This window comes from Elgaria multicarinata, chromosome 3 (assembly GCF_023053635.1).
Source record: "Elgaria multicarinata webbii isolate HBS135686 ecotype San Diego chromosome 3, rElgMul1.1.pri, whole genome shotgun sequence".
NCBI classification, from domain to species: Eukaryota; Metazoa; Chordata; class Lepidosauria; order Squamata; family Anguidae; genus Elgaria; species Elgaria multicarinata.
Genome location: NC_086173.1, coordinates 113,065,275 through 113,071,274, shown reverse-complemented (window position 1 = coordinate 113,071,274; position 6,000 = coordinate 113,065,275).

Sequence of the window (6,000 nt, the reverse complement as noted above, 5' to 3'; positions counted from 1 at the left end):
TGAGCGTGAGGTGTCTTCTTGGGTGGAAACAAACCAAATCCAGGGATTTGGGGTGCTCTTTTATCCCTCCTCTCAAGATTTAACAATTAAAATAAAAACAAAACAAGTATTGGCCACAGCCCAGATGAATCAAGATTCATGTTTAATAATGCAGAAACCCAAATAAAAATTCCCACGATCATGTCTCACCTTTAGAACAGAGCTTTCCTCTGAGAAGCTCAGGAAAGAACAATATACAACAGTCCCCACTTTTTTCCTGGCAGCAAGGCAGGATCTACACTACTGCTTTATAATGTTTTATAACAGTTTTGACAACTATTGGGGCCCAGGACACACTCCATATACAGTTTTCAAACCGTTTTCAAATTGTTAAATCCTGCTTGTTGTAGATCTGGCCCAGGTCTGTGAGTAGCCTATAGATTGCAAGCATCTGGCTTACTCAAGGTCACCCAGTAAGATGCACGGCACGAGCAGAGATTCAGACCCACGTCTCTGTGGTCCAAGTCCAATGCCTTAACCACTACACTACCTTGGCTCTTGAGTTTCAGAGACAGATATAATTGCTATATTCTAAATGGAAAATTGGGAATAGGTATGAATATGCTTGACAAGGCACTCCTCGAAAGAAAGAAAGAAAGAAAGAAAGAAAGAAAGAAAGAAAGAAAGAAAGATGAAAGTGCTGCATGCATCTTATATCTGCAAAGTGCTGTTTTGCCTTATTAAAAGAAACAAGTACTAGAGAGTTGTCTGTTATGACAGTATTAAGAAGAGGAGTTTTGACACAGAACTGAACACAGAGAGCCTCGGGAAGCATTGGCAAGGCTTGAGGGATTTGTACATTGACTGACGATGAAAGAACGTTGGCCGGGGTACTCCCCAAGTCCCGTTTTCCTTGCAACCTTTGATGTCCATTAACAATGAAGAATAGCTGTCATTAGGCAGGCTTGATGGCAGTTCTTGAATGTCACTGTTGGAGCCACAGAAGAGGAAGGACATTTCCCCAAGAACATTATGAATGCTCATTAAAGCTCTCCGTTCACAGCTTCAAGTCAGACCTGCCTCAGAGTCTGCTTCAAGTTTCCAATCCAAATTTGTGAACCTGCCCTCCACCCACAGTGGCTACCCCATGTCCACTGCTCCCATAACTGCTGCTTATTTAGCAAGGCCATCAGGGGGAGAAAAAGAGCCATCAGGCACCCTCCGCCAAGCTAGATACAGCTTTCGCTGAGGGCTCCATCCTTCCTGCTACCAACGGCCCTTGATGAGGCCATCATGCAGAAAGGAAGCAACCTCCCCACCAATGTGTTTGGATCCAGTTCCATGAGCTGCTGAATTACTATCTGCTGAACTTTGTAACTAAGTAATACATTTGCTTTCCCCCCCCCTCTCCCCTCCCAATCCCCTTTCCTTTTGTGTCATGTCTTTTTAGATTTAGTTCTTTGTAAGTCACTCTGAGAACTTTTCTGGGCCAAACAGTAGGGAAAAAAATACTTCAAATAAATAAATGCATTGTGCATATGTACACAGATATCAAAATAGTTACTGAAGAGAAAGGAAGATAGGATTGACCTTAAGACTATCAATGTGTTTGCTCCCGTGCGATGGCTGTTTTGATCAACGTGCATCTATACGGTGGGTTCAAAATAAGAGTGGGTACATGGGACCACCAGCGCTGCAATTCTGGCAGTAGACGAGGCAGATGGCAGGCAACAGGCAGAGAAAGAGAAGAGCACCAGGGAGTAGAACAGCGAAGCAGAGTCAGCAACAAGTATCCCCAAGTGATGCCTCAAGCAAGAACCCAGTGCTGATTGACTCAGAACAACATTTTATGAAATAATACAATTGTTAGCCAGAATAAAGCTTCTGTTTAACTTTGATGTTTTTAATCAGACTTTATTAAAATATTGAATGTTTACACAACTGTATCGTTTTCAAAAGAATAATGTCTTTGCAGATCACCCAGGAATCTGTCTGTTCACTTTATTACTCTTAGCTCTTCTTGAAGCACTTCCCTGTTAACAAACAAGAAAGTTGAGAGGAGGGAGGATTAAACTACTGCGCTTGGGAAGCCTGCAACCTTTCACCTGGGAGAGACCCCAAAACGTCCTACTACTAAGCGGGAACAAGCAAAGTGGCCATTGTTGTGACATTACAAGGTAGTAGACCTGTCTTCCCCAACCTAGCACCCTCTGGATATCCAGGACTACAACTCCCATAATTCCCAGCCATCATGGTCTGGAAGGTGCTGGGTTAGGGAAGACTGCAGTAGACCATCAATTCCTTCTGCCTTATTTTTATTTTCAGATTTGGACAGTAGCAGCCAATGCACCACTCTTGTCCCTCTGCACTGGTGAAGAAACATCTATGATTTCTGCGGCCCCTTGTAAAATTCCAGTTTTAAGTCAGAATAAAATTCTCATCTGGAAGAATCTTCGCTCTCTCAGCTGTAGCCCAGCTGTGGCCACATTTCCATAAATATTCCCATCTTGCTAGTCTGCAAAATAACATGGCATTGCATGCATGTTCAGCCCTGAAATCAGCCCCATTGATTTCAATGGACTTTATCTCCTTGTAAGCATCTTTAAGATGGGCTGGTTACCTTGAATCTGTTGCACTGGTGGTTGTGGTTTTTGTTAGCCCTTCGGGTTTCCTTTGGAAAAGAAAAGCAAGTTACAAATATTAAATATAAAACAATAAATTATAAAATGAAGAGAGCTATTTTTCCATGTAATGTATCATTTACAATCCAGAACATGATGGCTCATATTCATCTCTATTTTTCTGTGGTTTGCTAAAGCCACATATTTTGAAGTCTGCTTTAAAATTTAGGTTGGCTTTCCTTCTCAGTAGTACAGGTGCAGCCGTAGGGGCTGAGGCTGGTTGGGAAATGATAGCCATGGCAGTGCTTAGGAAGGGGAATACGAACAAATACTAGGATCTCATCATCATGAGAATACAAAACAGCGAAGATGAACTTCTTCTTGTTTGTGCACATTAGGATTCTCCTAGGCAGGGGACAAGGATGCTATCAGCAACCAACCTAGGCTGCAAGTAGAAGCAGCCCTGTTTGTCACTAGGAAAGAAAGGGGCCAGTTCTTAAGGGCTTAGGTTTATTTATTCATTTAAAATATTTATATGCTGCCCCGCATTATGAAATCACAGTGCAGTGTACAAAATGCTTTAAAAACGATTAAAATAAAATACTACTTTTTTAAAAAAGAAGAAAGTCTACCAAACTAGGTATTAAAAGCAGCGAATGCTGATTTAAATGCTGTTATAGGTATTACCTCACAAGTCTCCAGGTGTGCTACATCAGTTCAAGTGGCAGCATCATCGCATCAAATTCTGGGAGCCATGTTGGTCTGTTATAACAAAAGTCACAGGATACGTTAAATGGTACCTTGATTAGGACAAGCAACGTTGCTCTTCATTTACCATGCGAGTTTTCAAGACTTCCTCTCGTGTTTTCAAGCCATGGATCAACACGGCTACCACATCCTGATGTGATGCTGCTGCCACTTTATAATGGATGTAGCACAAGTCTACATGTTCACGTATTTCCGAAACAAGCTGCTTCACTTGTTAGAAAGGTCCAAAAGATCATGCCTAGCCAGATCATCCATGACCTGCCCTCCCCTCCCCTCCCCTCCCTCCCCTCCCCTCCCAGGACCACATGGCCCACTGAGCAATCAACTGATTATGCTAATCATCATTTTGCCTCTGTTCTTACCTTCAGATGCTTTCCCCCACCCCCACCCCCACCCCCACCCAAAAGCATGAAGGAGCTGTTCTACTTAATAGGCATAACATATGCAAATGTGCTGCTAAATATTAGCGTTTTAACTAAGGTAAATGCATTAGTAAGAACATGCTGACAGTGTTACAATTAATGACCCGGCACATTAGTATTTGATATTAACATAATGATATTAATTGCAATATTAGGCAAGCTGAAGAACAATCAGTTCACTGTCCCTGAAAATCCTGAAGCAGCAATTTACCCATAACATTAAGGGTGCAGTGACAGCTATGGCTTTCAGTAACTAAAAACTTTCAAGATAGAGCGGTGGGGGTGGGGGTTAGGGCAAGACTAGGATACTGTTTGAGTCATTATGGGGGTTTGTCTGCCGTCCTCAATTTATTTACATTTTACATATAATCTGGATGGATATACTTGAATGGTTTTAATTTTTGTGAACCGTCCAGAGAGCTCCAGCTATTGGGCGGTATAGAAATGTAATAAATAAATAAATAAATAAATAAATAAATAAATTTTGTAAATGGGGTTCTGCAGGAGATGATACAAAGGTTACCTGCACAAGACATGTAAATCAACTGTTCCGTAGCTCCATCTCAGGGCCAGACTGGGGCTAGATCTACCCTACTGCTGCTTTATAGTGGTATTGGAGTGCACTGATGACTGGTGGGGCACAGGACACATTCCATATACTGTTATTGTACGTTATTTCCTGATTTTTATTCCACATTATCCAAAATACTGCAATAAATGTCATTGTGTGTCCTGCGAGGTATAAATGCACAAGAGGGATATAGCGTTACCATGATGGGATCGTAATGATATGACACAAGGTGTAGATTTGGCCCAAGACTTTTTGCTGCCTGAGGCGAAAGACAAGAACAACCCCCCCCATTCCATGCACAGAAGCTGGTGGTTGAACCTCCTTTTGACACTAGTGATGGCACAGCGACCTCCTAAGGGCAGCAGTCTAGCTTTGGGGTGCATAACAGGCCACATAGCCCATACAGCTTTGTCCCCTAACAGCTTGCTTCCCCCCCCCCAGTATCTGCCACCTGAAGCAGTTGCTTTACTCTGCCTAATGGTAGGGCCGATCCTGCTCCCTCTTACAACTTTCTGGCTGTTATTTGTGTACTCCACGTTCCACTCATATATGCCAAAGGACAGAATTTTCTGGGAATTCTGTCATCACCCTATTTGACTTCTCATTTTATTTTCTTCAAATGAAGTAAATAGGACAGGTTAGGGGGCTTAGCTACTATCTCGTTAAGTAGTTGGTATGATGGGTTTTCCTTCTTTTTGGAGTATTTTTGGGGGCTTGGAAGTAGGATATTAAAGATTAACTATGTAGCCACATGACTATGTAAATGACCAATGGAATGGAAAAGTCACCCGTGACCAAGTCGCACAGTAATTGCATGTACCTGATTCCCCGTCTTACCTTTGAACATTAATTTATCTATCCTGCCAGATATTTAAATCACTAACATTTTAATGACATTTGTCTAAATTTGCTAATGAAGTCTCAGCTGATCACATCTCTACCTGGATTCTCTGGTTGTTAAAACTGCACACTAATTCTTAAAATGGAAACTTCAAATAAATTCTAGAGATGGCACCAGAGCAGTACCCCCTAATATTTTGTAAATGTCACTCTACATCAAAGTATTGCTCTTTCTTCCTTTCTAAGAAATAGGATTTTGTTACAGGCTTATCTGATTCCCCACCTTGATACCTTTCCATTAGTGTATGCAGCTGTGTGACAGAATAAACTTCATATATATAATTTTCTTTGAAAGTTAGATTTTTACACTGATTATAGCAGCTTTTCCCAGTCTTGTGTCCGTCAGATGTAATGGACTACACCTCCCAGCATCTCCCCCAATGAGCATGTGAGGTAGAATGCTTTCTATACAAGCAAGCCCCACCGTGATAAATGGGCTTACTCCCTTGTAAGTATTTTCAGGATTACAACCCTAATGTGTGTGTTTTAACTGCCAGAATTTGTGTTCTGCTTTGCTACATAAATATTTGCTTGACCGCATTTTCTTTGTTTGCTACAATTATTCAAAGGTTCTTTCTAAACCACAAAGCCTTGTCACCATTTGAAACATATTTATGTAATACAGAGAATAGACTTGTACTAACTTGTGCATAGACTTGCATTTCTGTGTGTATTGCATACCCTACATTGAGATATAAAGCAGAATGAGATTGTGGCAGCTAACATAATTATGCTTCAC